This window comes from Oryctolagus cuniculus, chromosome X (genome assembly GCF_051225735.1).
Source record: "Oryctolagus cuniculus isolate XC-2025 breed Fujian yellow rabbit chromosome X, ASM5122573v1, whole genome shotgun sequence".
Taxonomy (NCBI): domain Eukaryota; kingdom Metazoa; phylum Chordata; class Mammalia; order Lagomorpha; family Leporidae; genus Oryctolagus; species Oryctolagus cuniculus.
Genome location: NC_142888.1, coordinates 55429871 through 55447556, shown reverse-complemented (window position 1 = coordinate 55447556; position 17686 = coordinate 55429871). Strand labels below are relative to the sequence as shown.

Below are 17686 nucleotides of genomic sequence, written 5' to 3'. Positions count from 1 at the left end.
ATTTTAGGCATGGAAAGCCAAGACACTCTGGCAAGAAAAAAAAACAAACAAACAAACAAAAAAAAACACCTAAATGGAAGATCTCTGCGAGTGAGATCCTAGTGGAAAGAACGGTGCCATCAAAGAAGGAGGTACCTTTCTCTGAAGGAAGGAGAGAACTTGCACTTTGACTATGACCCTGTCGGAATAAGATCGAAGTCGGCAAACTCAAAAGGCTTCCATAGCCTTGGCAACTCATGACTAGAGCCTAGGGAGATTACTGACGCCATAAACAAGAGTGTCAAATTGTTAAGTCAACAACAGGAGTCACTGTGTACTTACTCCTCATGTGGGATCTGCCCTTAATGTGTTGTGCAATGTGAAGTAATGCTATACTGAAACAGTGTTTTACACTTTGTGTTTCTGTGTGGGTGCAAACTGATGAAATATTTACTTAATGTATACTAAATCAATCTTCTGTATATAAAGATAATTGAAAATGAATCTTGATGTGAATGGAATGGGAGAGGGAGCGGGAGATGGGAGGGGTGTGAGTGGGAGGGAAGTTATGGGGGGAAGCCATTGTAATCCATAAACTGTACTTTGGAAATTTATATTCACTAAATAAAAGTTAAAAAAAGACAGGAAAAAATAAGTCTTGCATTATTTATAGATTTCAAGTGCTTGTTTTTTTTTAATTTAAATTTATTTTGTTTTGGTACTGAAATCTAGATTAACTCTTCATTTTCTGTTTTTTATAAAGATTTATTCATTTATTTGAAAGTCAGAGTTACACAGAGAAAGGAGAGGCAGAGAGAGGGAGAGAGAGACAAAGAGAGAGAGAGGTATTCCATCCAATGGTTGACTCCCCAGTTGGCTGCAACAGCCAGAGCTATGCCGATCTAAAGCCAGGAGCCAGGAGCCTCTTCTGGGTCTCCCACGTGGGTGCAGGGGCCCAAGGACTTGGGCCATCTTCTACTGCTTTTCCAGGTCATAGCAGAGAGCTCAATCAGAAGTGGAGCACCCAGGTCTCGAACCAGCTCCTATATGGGATGCCAGTGCCTCAGGCCAGGGTGTTAACCTGATGCACCACAATGCTGGCCCCAACTCTTCATTTTCTTAAGCAAGATAAAAAAGAAATTTTCCAGATCTTTAGCAAATTTATGTCAGGAATTTTAAATTTCTGACTAATTTAGTTATTAGGATCTCATATATGCATATGAATGCACATCAAAAAGTTCATGGAAAAGTGGAATTTAAAGATTAGTTCATTAGTTTATTTTGTGCAAAAAATTTTAAATCCATTGCATCTTTTTTCATAATATACTTAGCTTTGCACAGTGGCAGTATCGTAGCCAATGAGGTTTACCTGAGGCGCGATTATTGCTAATTGAAAATTTTTCATAATATACCTTTCCATGAACTTTGTGTAGCATGGCTCATGGAAGTCAAGTTTTTTGGTTCGCTTCTATGTAATTACACGCTGAATTACATATTAAATAAGTCCGTGAATGAAAAATATTCATACTTCTCTTTTGTAAGTAAGAAGGTGCTGCTGGTAAATGACACAAAATGCATTTCATCTCTCTTTCTCCCTTAACTATAAGAATTTTAGAAAAATGTGTCTGAAACAGAGGTTATTTAAGGAGAAGAATGTGCTCTTCTGAAATGTAACAGTTTCATCTTCACACAGCATATTGAAAGATTCAGTGTGTTATATTAACAATATATGAAGGGAAAAGGAAATGATATGACTTCTTCCTTATTATTATTGTCTTATTTTCAATGCTATAGTCTATAAACCTAGTAGATATTGTTGTTAAGACTAACACAAATTATTTAGTAATTGAAACTCCTAAAAAATTCCTCCAGTTAGCTGTATGTCTAGAAATCACCTAAGAAAAGGAAAAAAAGAATACAAAATATATTAGTGAAGATGATAATGACACTAATGATAATAATAATAGCTAAATTAATTGAGCACATACTGCATACCGTGTGTCCAAGATCATCAAAGCATTTTGCATGCCTACTTTCACTTAATATTTAGGCCAAATCAATGAAATGGTATCATTTCATAGATCCATTCATTTACAGTTGAGGAAACTGAAGATCAGAGAGATTAAATAACATTCAATTATTCATCCAGCTTATTAGTCACAGAGTTCGGGCTAAAATTTAAGTCAATTTTACTCCAATATTCATGAACCACACTGTAATATGAATAAGCATTGAAATATCTAGTACGTTCCAGTCCCTTTCACCTCAATTAGAAAAAGAAGAAAGGTTGCTTCGAAATACAAAAATCAGGTATATTCATGCACCCTTTTCCATGTGAAGGATCTTGATTAAAAAGTGGGAAGATGATTAAGAAAGCAGAAAAGTAACCATCAGGGATACTTTGGAGAGATAAGATCAGGCAAACTATGAGTTCTCATTGAGGTAAATTCACCTCAAATTATGATTATGCTAGGTATATCTTTAGTCAAGACTGGGTATAGGATTTCAATAAATAAGGTGGATCTAATTTGCAGTCTAAGACTGAGTTTTTGGAAATTGGAGTAAAACTTCTGAAACTGATTCAGATGCACAACATTGTCAAGTCAACTGAAAAGCAAGTTTCACATATTCATGATGATACCAAGCAAGCTCACTATTTTTAACATTCTGATTCTGTCACCATCTTTGTTCAAAGTTCTTCTTTGCTGACTTTTTAGCTGTTAAAACTGGCAAACTACTTAGGCTTTCTAGGGTGTTATTTAGAATCAGTTCTTCCTATTTTATCAATAGCTCTTATTTTTATTACTAGGGAAGACTGCCATCCAGTGTTCAGTTTCATTAATGACAACTAGCTCTTCTAGATTGAAAAAACTGATTTCCACATACTACACATCTTTAAACCATAGTTTCACACTACAGTTCGTTTTTAACCAGCCCTCCTTATTAAGAAAAGTAATATGTAATTGACAATGAAATATATAAAAGATTAAAAGTCCTCAAAGTCCATGATAGTGTTATTTTGTCCCTTGATGTCATAAGCCAGACCAAGCTTGAAAGAAGACTAAAGGAAAGACAATGCAAATGTATGATATATGTAGCCTACATTTTTATCCTTTGACACACCTGAGAAAATTAGGTATAATAACACCTCCATAGTTTCAAACAAACTCACAGCCAAGATACTACAACACAAGAGAAATGTCTTGAAAGCAAAGACAATTTTAAGTCAAAAATTGGTCCTTCACTTTATTTACTGTAATCATGAGTATTGTTGATGTAGAGAAGGAAGATATTCAAAGATTTGGCTTTATAATAAGGTCCTTCTAATTCTGAACAATTTCTGTGTTGGACCAATTTGTATTTTTAAAGAAACGTGGTTATTATAATATGCCCTTAGAAAATGGATTGCTAGAGATTAAACATAAGCTGTAAACAAGAAAATGTAGAGCACTGGGAGGAAACATTATGCCTTGAATTTAATTGAACATGTCTTTATGTAGTGGAATTTAACAAGATCTTTTAAGGTCTTCTTCAAACTAAATAAATCTTGCATTTAAATGGAAGGTTAGAGAGGGTTTTAATTATTATGCTATATTATTATTATTATTATAAAGGAAGATAGTTTAACAACCCAGAGTTTCAGAGCAGAAGTCATCTATACATGAATTTGCACTGTACTTTCAAGTTCATACAACAATTTAAGTTGACTCTTTATAGTGTTTACAAATAAAAGCCATGCTTGCAATGAACTGATAAAACTTAATAAACACCATATGCATTCAGGCTATTTTTTTTTGCTAGTCATGTGAATATCTTAAATTATTTTGTTCCTTTGAATTCATTAAGCATTTCCTGTAATATTGCATAATCCATAAATGTTTTTTGTAAAACTCTTTTTTAAACATTTATTATATTTTTTATTTATTTGAAAGACGGAATTAGAGAGAGAGGTAGAGACAGAGAGGTCTTCCACCCGCTGGTTCACTCCCCAGATGGCCACAATGGCCAGAGCTGCACTGATCTGAAGCCAGGAGACAGGAGCTTCATCCGGGTCTCCCGTGTGGGTGCAGGGGCCCATGGACTTGGGATATATTCCACTGCTTTCCCAGGCCATAGCAGAGAGCTGGATTGGAAGAGGAGCAGCCAGGACTAGAACCGGTGCCCATATGGGATGCCAGCACTTCAGGCCAGGGATTTAACCCACTGTGCCACTGTACCAGCCCCCCAAAAATTCTTGCTTAATGAGATGAAATGGGGCATGTAATGGCTCTTGGGCCAGCATTATGATTATGGTGCAGCGGGGTAACCCACCTCTTGCCTTGCCAACATCCCATATTAGACTGCCATTTTGAGACCCAGTTGCTCTTCTTTCTATCCAGCTTCCTTTGATGTGCTTAGAAAGGCAGTGGAGGACGTCCCAAATGTTGGGCCCCTGCCTCTCATGTTGAAGGCCTGGATGTAGTTCCTGGATCCCGACCTTTGCCTGGCCAAGCCCTGGTTGTTGAGTGAAACAGCAGATAGAAGATCTGTATCTCTGTCTGCCCATCTCTCTTTCTGTGTTGCTCTGCCCTTCAAATAAATAGCTCTTTGGAAACAAAAGAGAACATTGGCTCTGGACTGAGAAGGCCAGGGTTCAGATTCTCACCATGTAATATTGGACATATTACTTAACCTCACTGTTTAATATTTCTCACTGTGTAATATTGGGCATATTGCTTAACCTCTCTGTTCTTCTGTTTCTTCATCTATTATGTGGACTTTTCCTCATAAGATTGCTGCTACAGGGCCGGCGCCGTGGCTCAATAGGCTAATCCTCCACCTTGCGGCGCCGGCACACCGGGTTCTAGTCCCGGTTGGGGCGCCGGATTCTGTCCCGGTTGCCCCTCTTCCAGGCCAGCTCTCTGCTATGGCCAGGGAGTGCAGTGGAGGATGGCCCAAGTCCTTGGGCCCTGCACCCCATGGGAGACCAGGAAAAGCACCTGGATCCTGGCTCCTGCCATCAGATCAGCGCGGTGCGCCGGCTGCAGCGGCGGCCATTGGAGGGTGAACCAACGGCAAAGGAAGACCTTTCTCTCTCTGTCTCTCTCTCTCACTGTCCACTCTGCCTGTCAAAAATAAAAATAAATAAATAAATAAATAAAAAAGATTGCTGCTACACTGATGTAGTTATGTAGTGCTTTTTTTTTTCAAAAAGTTTTATTTATTTATTTTTGTTTATTTGAAAGGGGGAGAGAAAGAGAGAGAAAGAGAGAGAAAGAGAGAGAGAGAGAGAGAGAGAGAGAGAGATCTTCCATCCACTGTTTCACTCTACAAGTGCCTGCAACAGCCACAGCTGGGGCAGGCCAATGCCAGGTGACCAGAACTTCATTTGGGTTTCCCACATGGGTGGCAGGGACCCAAGAACTCGAGCCATCACCTGTTGTTTCCCAAGGTGTGCATTAGAAGGAAGCTGGATTGGAAGCAGAGCAGGAACTCTAATCCAGTGCTCTGATATGGTATGCAGACATTCCAAGCAGCACCTTACAACTGTACCAAATGCCCACCTCACATGTAGAGTTCTTAGAATACTTCCTATAATATAGTGAATGATCAATAAAAGTTACTGGTTTATCAAGTTATATAGCACAAGGAGCAACTTCCTCCCATGTCAAAGCACACAGCATAACATTAATACCATGTTTTTTTTTTTCTTGTATACAATGGAGCTGGGGGAAGTGATTAAGTTGATTTCATTCTTAAGACATAGGAGCTATATGGAGTAGCCCATGCATAGAATTAGAACCTGTAGTAATAACCTAAGCCAAATATTTCTGGAGCATTATTAGCACTTAGTGTACATATATTGTCCTATTGAATTGTTATAATACATAAATGTGTTAGTTATTGCTATTATTCTCATTGTACAGATAAAGGAACTGAGGATTAGAGGAGTTAATCAAAAATTGCTCCAGAGTCACATATAATAAAGTGTAGTGCCAGAATTTACCCAGAAGTCTGATTCCAGAGGCTGCCCTCTTAACCACTTAGCTTTAATAGTAGCTATGATTATTATTATCAGTATGTCCTCATCCTATAACCTAAAACATTAAACAGACATTGTCCTGGTTGATATTTCTCTGCCTTCTAACTCTTAGTGACTTGCCAATATGAATCACAGTTCTGTTCAGATAATGAAGGCCTAAGCAATTTCATTACATACTGTTAAAATATAAATCTATCTAGGCATTCCATTAAAATCAACTCTGTCAAAGCACAAAGTGCTCTTCCTGGAAGTCCACATTGTGCTTTAGTTGAGAACCTTCATTCCCTAGTCCAATTCATTTTCTTGACCAGAATTGGCAGTAGAAACCACCAAAGTTTAAACAAATTATTCCACTACAAAACTATTTAACTACCTTTTTTTTTCTCACCATTCAGTGTCTAGTCCTTGGGAATGGCTAGTTGGTGTATGAAATACTTTTGCTAGTAAATCTATAATATATATGTATATTCATATATGTAGATATGTATATGTATGTATGTATGTATTTGTGTCTTACTGGAAACAAATTTCTCCCTTAATATTCCTCACAAAGTCTTGTTTGTTTACAGTGTCACTATTTTCCTAGTAACCGTAACCTAAAGCCTCGGGATCATTTTACTTCTCCCTCTTTAGTATTCACATAGCCAGTCATTTGTCAAGTTCTATATTTTCTACTACCATAAAATTTCTCAAATATATCCTCATCTTCCCAGTATCATTACAACCACTCTATTTCATGTATTCTTTGTCTCTTGGCTAACTGCATTATTGCTTTAGCTTCCCTGTTGGTCCTTTCATTTGGAGTCTATCTCTGTATTGACTTTACCCATCACTTGTAGATTAATTGTCCCCAAATGCACTTCAAAAATATTTCTCCATCATTATAAACAAAGCAAAATTTTCCATGGCTTCCCAAACAATTCTGAATTATTACATATTTCTAATTTTTGCACTCAAATTTTACACAAGGTCATCTCAATGTACTTCCAGTACTCTGTTCCTACCAAAATTATATTACATTATGCTACTGATGATTCCCTATGCTTCCTCTCCTCCACTTTCTCCTCTGTGTAAATGTCTCTCTCTGTTTCTATCAATTGCCAAAGCTTGCTTCTCTACTTCCATCGTTAAATTATTACATTCCCCTAATTGAACATTATTTTCCTTATCCTCTGAATCTTAACAGTATATGGTATGAACAGAGATTGTGACAATCATTAATTTGTAACACAGTTTTTTAAAAAATCTTTATATCATGTCACAAAGTATTATGGAGGATATTTGTTGAGTAAGAACCAAGCACTAGGCAAAGATAACTTACTACAAATAGTAATTTGTATGTATTATGCAGAGAGGGTTTAGTAACACTTTGGTGTTTCTGGTTTTATGTTATTGTATAAATATTGCCATTCATTTTTTGCTACATTGAAGATGATCTCTTTTAAAATACCCTAAGTATGTACATATACACAAACAGCTAATTAAATTAATAGATATCTAGAGAAAACAATCAATGATAGCTGATTTAGAACCTAGGAATATTTTAATATAGCTATTTCCAAAGCCTTAATTATATTGCATTTCTGCCATGAAAAATATGCACATTTGTGACAAAATGTAGAATTATGGCAACAAGAATGTACATAACGCACGCACTTTATAATAGGACATTCTGAAAGTCAAAAAAAGAAAAGACAAAAAAAGATCCTCACCCCGCCAAAAAAAGAAAGAAATGAAATTCACCATTTGATACTAGAGAAGATACTAAAAGTATAACTGCTGTTGAACATGTACGATTTGTGTTAACTTTTATCACTCAACTATCCTCCTTAGCTTTTAGTTGAGAATGTTTTCTGCTCAGTAGACTTTATGAATTAAATCCAGGAACTCTACCTGCTAATTATTTTTTTGCTGTGTGATTATAATGAGAGCCAGGGAAGTTCTGCAGAACCACATCTGAGATTCCCACACTGCCATGGCAATCACCAGGCTCTCCCCAGAAGTAAAAGTAGACTGAGTTTGATTGGATTTTCAAGCTGTGCCTAATTACCAGTCTCCTATCTGAAAATTTTTCAGTGGTTATATATTCGTGACCAAGGCCAAAGAGGTCTGTGGAAGTATATTTCATGCTATTTAAAGAAAACATGAATTTTAATCAGAAACAAAAATACCAGCCACTCTGCAAGAATGATACTGCAGTAACTGCATAGAACGTGTTCAGCTCCAGGACTCAAAGGCTATTTCAAGAGGAAAAGTATAATGTGAATTTTAAATAAACAAATAAAGCTGATAAAGTTCCCTAAAAATCGCTCTTGGTTTATGATCTTAACTGGAGACCTTATTTGTTACATAAATATAACCATATTGTGCTCTATATTCTTAATGAAACACAAATGCTTAGGCTTCTCATGAAGGTCATGTGAGCCAAGATCTTTTTAATTTTAAATTTGGCTGCAACTCAAAAGTCCATTCATGAGGAAATACAATTGGTAACTAGAGTGATGTGGTTATATTCGTGAACTTTGTTGCTCTCTGGTTCTATTGGAAGATTCTTTGGCTTTAATACGATCTCTTAAGATCTCTGCGAATTTGAATTAAGTTGAGCCATTTGGGACTGGTGCTATAAACTGAAGAGAATACCATTTTAGGACTCAGGTGTATATCATAGACTCAAAATGTTATTCTCACCGAAGTTTTTGCAGAGCAAGCATATCCTTTGGATATGCACGGAAGTCATATGGAACAGTGCAAAGCAAGCTACAGAGTCATTTATTAAAGATACAGTTTAGGGGAGAGAAGCACTAAAGAGGTTTACATTATTTTTTTCTTTTTTTTATTTAGTAAATATAGATTTCCAAAGTACAGCTATGGATTACATTGGCTTCCCCCCCCCATAATTTCCCTCCCACACGCACCCCTCCCATCTCCCACTCCCTCTCCCATTCCATTCACATCAAGATTCATTTTCAATTATCTTTATATATAGAATATCAATTTCGTATATATTAAGTAAAGATTTCATCAGTTTGCACCCACACAGAAACATAAAGTGTAAAAATACTGTTTCAGTACTAGTTATAGCATTACTTCACATTGAAATACACATTAAGGACAGATCCCACATGAGAAGTAAGTACACAGTGACTCCTGTTGTTGACTTAACAATTTGACACTCTTGTTTATGGCATCAGTAATCTCCCTAGGCTCTAGTCATGAATTGCCAAGGCTATGGAAGCCTATTGGGTTCGCCGACTTTGATTTTATTCAGACAGGGAGTCAAAGCAGAAGTTCTCTCCTCCCTTCAGAGAAAGGTACCTCCTTCTTTGATGGCCCCGTTATTTCCACTGGGATCTCACTCGCAGAGATATTTCATTTAGGTCTTCTTTTTTTTTGCCAGAGTGTCTTGGCTTTCCATGCCTAAAATACTCTCATGGGCTCTTCAGCCAGATCTGAATGCCTTAAGGGCTGATTCTGAGGCCAGAGTGCTGTTTAGGACATCTGCCATTCTGAGTCTGCTGTGTATCCCACTTCCCATGTTGGATCATTCTCTCCCTTTTTGATTCTATCAGTTAGTATTAGCAGACATTAGTCTTCTTTGTGTGATCCCTTTGACTCTTAGACCTAGCAGTGTGATCAGTTGTAAATTGAAGTTGATCACTTGGACTAGTGAGATGGCATTGGTACATGCCACCTTGATGGGATTGTATTGGAATCCCCTGTTATGTTTCTAACTCCACCATTTGGAGCAAGTCGGATTGAGCATGTCCCAAATTGTACATCTCCTCCCTCTCTTATTCCCACTCTTATATTTAACAGGGATGACTTTTCAGTTAAAATTTAAACACCTAAGAATAATTGTGTGTTAATTACAGAGTTCAACAAATAGTACTAGAATAAAACAAAAAATAATAAAATGGATAAAGTATTACATTGTACATCAACAGTCAGGACAAGAGCTGATCAAATCACTGTTTCTCATAGTGTCCATTTAACTTCAACAGGTTTCCCCTTTGCTGCTCAGTTAGTTGTCGCTGATCAGGGAGAACATATGATATTTGCCCCTTTGGGACTGGCTTAATTCACTCAGCATAATGTTTTCTAGATTCCTCCATCTTGTTGCAAATGACCGGGTTTCATTGTTTTTTTTTTTTTTTTTACTGCGGTATAGTATTCTAAAGAGTACATATCCCATAATTTCTTTATCCAGTCTACTGTTGATGGGCATTTGGGTTGGTTCCAGGTCTTAACTATTGTGAACTGAGCTGCAATAAACATTAATGTGCAGACCGCTTGTTTGTTTGCCAATTTAAATTCCTTTGGGTAAATCCCAAGGAGTGGGATGGCTGGGTCGAACGGTAGGGTTATATTCAGGTTTCTGAGGAATCTCCAGACTGACTTCCATAGTGGCTTAACCAATTTGCATTCCCACCAACAGTGGGTTAGTGTCCCTTTTTCCCCACATCCTCTCCAGCATCTATTGTTGGTAGATTTCTGCATGTGAGCCATTCTAACTGGGGTAAGCTGAAACCTCATTGTGGTTTTGATTTGCATTTCCCTGATTGCTAGTGATCTTGAACATTTTTTCATGTGCCTATTGGCCATTTGGATTTCCTCTTTTGAAAACTGTCTATTGAGGTCCTTGGCCCATCTCTTAAGTGGGTTGTTTGTTTTGATGTTGTGTAGTTTTTTTTTTATCTCTTTGTAGATTCTGGTTATCAACCCTTTATCTGTTGCATAGTTTGCAAATATTTTTTCCCATTCTGTTGGTTGCCTCTTCACTTTCCTGAGTGTATCTTTTGAAGTACAGAAACTTCTCACTTTGATGCAATCCCAAATGTTAATTTTGGCTTTGACTGCCTGTGCCTCTGGAGTCTTTTCCAAGAAGTCTTTCCCAGTACCTATATCTTGCAGGGTTTCTCCAATGGTCTCTAATAATTTGATGGTGTCAGGTCGTAGATTTAAGTCTTTAATCCATGTTGAGTGGATTTTTGTGTAAGGTGAAAGGTAGGGGTAGGGGTCTTGCTTCATGGTTCTGCACGTGGAAATCCAATTTTCTGAACACCATTTATTGAATAGAGTGTCCTTACTCCAGGGATTGGTTTTGGATCCTTGATCAAATGTAAGTTGCCTGTAGATGTTTGGATTGGTTTCTGGTGTTTCTATTCTGTTCCATTGGTCTATCCATCTGTTTCTGTACCAGTACCATGCTGTTTTGATTACAACTGCCCTGTAGTATGTCCTGAAATGTGGTATTGTGATGCCTCCAGCTTTGTTTTTGTTGTACAAGATTGCTTTAGCTATTCGAGGTCTCTTGTGCCTCCATATAAATTTCAGCACCATTTTTTCCAGATCTGCGAAGAATGTCTTTGGTATCTTGATTGGTATTGCATTGAATCTGTAAATTGCTTTTGGGAGAATGGACATTTTGATGATATTGATTCTTCCAATCCATGAGCATGGAAGATTTTTCCATTTCTTGGTATCCTCTTCTATTTCTTTCTTTAAGGTTTTGTAATTTTCATCGTAGAGATCTTTAACGTCCTTGGTTAAGTTTATTCCAAGGTATTTGATTGTTTTTGTAGCTATTGTGAATGGGATTGATCTTGGAAGTTCTTCCTCAGCTGTGGCATTGCATGTGTATACAAAGGCTGTTGATTTTTGTGCATTAATTTTACATCCTGCTACTTTGCCAAACTCTTCTATGAGTTCCAATAGTCTCTTAGTAGAGTTCTTTGGGTCCCCTAAATAAAGAATCATATCATCTGCAAAGAGGGATAGTTTGAGTTCTTCCTTCCCAATTTGTATCCCTTTAATTTCTTTTTCTTGCCTAATAGCTCTGGCTAAAACTTCCAGAACTATATTGAATAGCAGTGGTGAGAGTGGGCATCCCTGTCTGGTACCAGATCTCAGTGGAAATGCTTCCAACTTTCCCCATTCAATAGGATGCTGGCCGTGGGATTTTCATAAATTGCTTTGATTGTATTGAGGAATGTTCCTTCCAAACCCAGTTTGCTTAGAGTTTTCATCATGAACGGGTGTTGTATTTTATCAAATGCTTTCTCGGCATCTATTGAGATAATCATATGGTTTTTCTTCTGCAGTCTGTTAATGTGGTATATAACATTGATTGATTTGCGAACATTGAACCATCCCTGCATACATGGGATAAATCCCACTTGGTCTGGGTGGATGATCTTTCTCATGTGTTGTTGCATTCTATTGGCCAGAATTTTATTGAGGATTTTTGCATCGATGTTCATCAGGGATATTGGTCTGTAATCCTCTTTCAATAATGCATCTTTTTCCGGCTTAGGAATTAAGGTGATGCTGGCTTCATAGAAAGAATTTGGGAGGATTCCCTCTTTTTCGATTATTCTGAATAGTTTGAGAAGAATTGGAGTTAGTTCTTCTTTAAATGTCTGGTAGAATTCAGCAGTGAATCCATCTGGTCCTGGGCTTTTCTTTGTTGGGAGGGCCTTTACTACTGTTTCAATTTCTGACTCAGTTATGGGTCTGTTTAGGTTTTCTGTGTCTTCCTCGTTCAATTTAGGTAGGTTGCATGTGTCCAGGAATCTATCCATTTCTGATAAGTTTCCCTGTTTGCTGGCATACAAGTCCTTGTAGTAATTTCTGATGATTCTTTTTATTTCTGTGGTGTCTGTTGTTACGTTTCCTTTTTGATCTCTCATTTTATTGATTTGGGTCTTTTCTCTTCTTTTTTCAGTTAGTTGTTGGAAATATGTGTTTCTTGTAAGCAGCAAATAGATGGGTTTTGTTCCTTAACCCATTCAGCCAATCAGTGTCTTTTAAGTGGACAGTGGAGGACATTAACGTTCAGTGTGACTATTGATAAGTAGTAACTTTGCCCTGCAATTTGCCAAAGATATTTTCTAATATATGATTTGAACTTCCTGTGATCTTTTGCTGTGAGGTTTCCTTCCTTTGCCTTATTTCATATTGATGACCGTGTTTCTGTGTTTCTGTGTGTAACACATCTTTAAGCATCTTTTACAAGGCTGGACAAGTGGCGACAAATTCTTTCAATTTCTCTTTGCTATGAAAGGTCTTTATTTCACCTTCATTCACAAAGGAGAGGTTTGCAGGATATAATATTCTGGGCTGGCAGTTTTTCTCTCTTAGCACCTGGCTATATCTCGCCATTCCCTCTTAGCTTGTAGGGTTTCTGATGAGAAGTCAGCTGTGAGTCTGTTTGGAGTTCCTCTGAGAGTAATTTAACGTTTCTCTCTTGCACATTTTAGAATCTTTTCTTTATGTTTCACTGTGGTGAGTTTAATTACGTGTTGTGGTGAGGATTTCTTTTGTTCATGTTTATTAGGGGTTCTGTGAGCTTCCTGTACTAGGATATCTCTTTCTCCAAACCTGGGAAGTTTTCTGCTAGTATCTCACTAAAAAGGCCTTCTAATACTTTCTTCCTCTACATGCCTTCAGGAACTTTAGAACCCGAATGTTGGTTTTTTTAATAGTATCCTGTAGATTCCCAACAATATTTTTTAGATTTCTAATTTCCTCTTCTTTTCTTTGATTTGACTGTATACTTTACTGTGCTCTGTCTTCTAAGTCCGATATTCTCTCTTCTGCTTCACCCATTCTGTTTTTAAGGCTCTCTAATGTGTTTGTCATTTGATCTATTGAATTCTTCATTTCATTATGATTTCTCATCACTATCACAGTTTCCTGTTTTACTAGTTGTTTCATTTCATTTTGATTCCTCCTTAATATTTCATTTTCACTCGAGAGATTTTTCTATCTTGTCCATTAAGGATTTCTGTAGTTCAAGAATTTGTTTTTGAGAACTTCTTAATGTTCTTATCAATTTTTTGAGATCTGCTTCTTGCATTTCTTCTATCTCATCATCTTCATAATCTTGAATTGGGGTGTCTTTTTCATTTGGGGGCATCATAGTGTCTTCCTTGTTCTTGTTACCTCGGTTTCTGTTTTTGTTTGGCATTGTGGAGATATTCTTTGGTTTCTTTGCTGTGGTGCTTTTTCTCATTATACTATGACATTAGATTAAGTGGACTGTCTGCTTTTGATGGATCCTTAGAGGCTGTGATGGGTGTGGCTAGAGAGCTCTGTTTGGTTCTTCAGGGTTAAGGGTGTACCAAAGGTGACTCACCCAGGTTGTTCTCTTGTTCGATAGTTCTCTCTCTCTCTCTATTTTTTTTTTTTTTTGACTCAGTTGGGAAGTAATTCCACACAGCTGAGTGGAATTGCGGGTAGTTGATGTATGAAATCTGGCCCCTGTGGGTATTCATCTGCTCTACCCCTGGGACCACACAAACAGTTTATGCAGCCCTCATTGTGGTCTCAAATTTCTCTGCAGTCTCTCACCGGGTTGCCAGGGTTACCGAGTTTCTGTACTTGGTGAGTTCTCTCGCCCCCCCCCCCACCTCGGATTTTCACAGTCTCAGTTTGTTAGCTCCACACTTTCACTAGGTCCTAACCTCCTGTTATTTCTCCCCACCAGAGTCAGATTTTTCTGCTTGGCTAATGGCGGGAGCCGTTTTACATACGTAAAATAGTGCCTGCTCTTTGTCTTGCTCGGCTTTGTAAGGTGAGTGTAGAGAGAGGCTAGTGTCCATGCCGGTTCCCCTTATTTATTCGTTTTTTTCTCTCCTCTAGTCAGCCTGGTGAACTTTCCCCAGTGGGGCTTCAGGCCTCACTCCCTGTAGGCTCTTTCTGCCTTTCCCCGCCAATGTCTCAGGTTACCGAGGTTTTTGTATCACCTCCCCTTCCAGCGCTGGCGTGCAGATTCTGCGGCTCAGCTTCCACGCGGTGGGTGACCTTGCTCTCCCTGTAGGTCCTCCGTGTTGCATCCACTAGATCGGGAAGAGTTTCTTCCGCAATTTTTTCCTGAGCTTTTTCCTGAGGCTACAGTAACTCCACTTTTATTAAACTATCTTTTCCCAGACTATCGGAGTGCGCCGTCACTATTACGCCATCTTGGCTTCGACTCCCTTCATTATTTTAATCATGGTTATCATCAGTCCTGCAGAGAGGCTTTACACATGATGATCAAGTATAGAGGTTATAAGAGCAAAATAACATTTTTAGAAATTATTTTTTAAATATTTAGTTACTTTTTAAACTATTATTTAATAAATAAAAATTCCCAAAGTACACCTTTTGGATTACAGTGGCTTTTCCCCCCTATAACTTCCCTCCACCCAGAACTCTCACATCTCCCACTCCCTCTCCCATCCCATTCACATCAAGATTTATTTTCAATTATCTTTATATACAGAAGATCAATTTAGTATATATTAAGTAAAGATTTCATCTGTTTGCACCCACACAGACACACAAAGTGTAAAGTACTGTTTGAGTACTAGGTATACCATTGATTCACATAGTACAACAAATTAAGGACAGAGATTCTACATGGGGAGTAAGTACACAGTGACTCCTGTTGTTGATTTAACAATTGACACTCTTGTTTATGGCGCCAGTAATCACCAAGGCTCTTGTCATGAGTTGCCAAGGCTACGGAAGCCTTTTGAGTTTGCCAACTCCGATCTTATTTAGACAAGGTCATAGTCAAAGTGGAAGTTCTCTCCTCCCTTCAGAGAAAGATACCTCCTTCTTTGATGGCCCATTCTTTCCACTGGGATCTCACTCGCAGGGATCTATCATTTAGGTCTTCTTTTTTTTTCTTGCCAGAGTGTCTTGGCTTTCCATGCCTAAAATACTCTCATGGGCTCTTCAGGGCTGATTCCGAGGCCAGAGTGCTGTTTAGGACATCTGCCATTATATGAGTCTGCTGTGTATCCCACTTCCCATGTTGGATTGTTCTCTCCTTTTTAATTCTATCAGTTAGTATTAGCAGACACTAGTCTTGTTTATGTGATCTCTTTGACTCTTAATCATATCATTATGATCAGTTGTGAACTGAAACTGATCACTTTGACTAGTGAGATGGCATTGGTATGTGCCACCTGATGGGATTGAAATGGAATCCCCAGGCAGGTTTCTAACTCTATTGTTTGGGGCAAGTCCAGTTGAGCATGTGCCAAACTGTACATCTGCTCCATCTCTTATTCCCACTCATATTTAACAGAGATCACTTTTAAGTTAATTTTAAACACCTAAGAATAATTGTGTGTTAATTATAGAGGTCAACCAATAGTATTAAGTAGAACAATAAAAATACTAAAAAGGATAAAGTATTAAATTGTACATCAACAGTGATGACAAGGGCTGATCAAGTCACTGTTTCTCATAGTGTCTATTTCATTTCAACAGGTTTCCCTTTTGGAGCTCGGTTAATTGTCATCATTCAGGGAGAACATATGATATTTGTCCCTTTGGGACCGGCTTAATTCACTCAGCATGATGTTTTCCAGATTCCTCCATGTTGTTGCAAATGACCAGATTTAATTTTTTCTGCTGTATAGATTTCTATAGAGTACATGTCCCATAATTTCTCTATCCAGTCTTCTGTTGATGGGCATTTAGGTTGATTCCAGGTCTTAGCTATTATGAATTGAGCTGCAATAACCATTAAGTTGCAGACAGCTCTTTTATTTGCCAATTTAATTTCCTTTGGGTAAATTCCAAGGAGTGGGATGGCTGGGTTGTATGGTAGGGTTATATTCAGATTTCTGAGGAATCTCCAGACTGACTTCCCTAGTGGCTTAACCAGTTTGCATTCCCACCAACAGTGGGTTAGTGTCCCTTTGGATTTCCTCTTTTGAAAAATGTCTATTGAGATCCTTAGCCCATCTCTTAAGTGGGTTGCTTGTTTTGATGTTGTGTAGGTTTTTTTTATCTCTTTGTAGATTCTGGTTATCAACCCTTTAACTGTTCCATAGTTTACAAATATTTCTTCTGCTTCTGTTGGTTGCCTCTTCACTTTCCTGACTGTTTCTTTTGCAGTACACAAACTTCTTATTTGATGTAATCCCAATTGTTAATTTTGGCTTTGACTGCCTGTGCCTCTGGAGTCTTTTCCAAGAAGTCTTTTCCTGTGCCTATATCTTGCAGGGTTTCTCCAATGTTCTCTAATAATTTGATAGTGTTGGGTCTTAGATTTAGATCTTTAATCCATGTTGAGTGGATTTTTGTTTAAGGTGTAAGGTAGGGGTCTTGCTTCATGCTTCTGCATGTGGAAATCCAGTTTTCCCAGCACCATTTATTGAATAGACTGTCCTTGCTCCAGGAATTGGTTTTAGATCCTTGATCAAATATAAGTTGGCTGTAGATGTTTGGGTTGATTTCTGGTGTTTCTATTCTGTTCCATTGGTCTATCCATCTGTTTCTGTAATAGTACCATGCTGTTTTGATTATAACTGCCCTGTGTTATGTCTTGAAATCTGGTATTGTGATGCCCCCGGCCATGTTTTTGTTGTACAGGATTGCTTTAGCTATTCGAGGTCTCCTGTGCCTCCATATGAATTTCAGCAGCATCATTTTTTTCCAGATCTTAGAAGAATGTCTTTGATATTTTGATTGGTATCACATTGAATCTATAAATTGCTTTTGGGAGAATGGACATTTGGATGATATTGATTCTTCTAATCCAGTTACTTATTTGAAAGGTAAAGTTATTGGGAGAGGGAGAGGGAGAAGAATAGGGAGGGAGAGGGGAAGGGGGAGGGAGGGGAGGGGGAGGGGAGGGAGAGAGAGAGAGAGAGAGAGAGAGAGAGAGAATCTTCTGTCCTTTAC

At 37.9% G+C, this 17686-nt stretch overlaps 1 non-coding gene across 1 annotated transcript; it reads left to right on the top strand.

The window, feature by feature from the left end:
- The first annotated feature begins 1308 nt into the window (after positions 1 to 1308).
- On the top strand, positions 1309 to 1453 carry LOC127485098 (U4 spliceosomal RNA). Its single transcript, XR_007912275.1, has one exon. It is a non-coding gene; the product is annotated as a U4 spliceosomal RNA (small nuclear RNA).
- The last annotated feature ends 16233 nt before the right edge of the window (positions 1454 to 17686 follow it).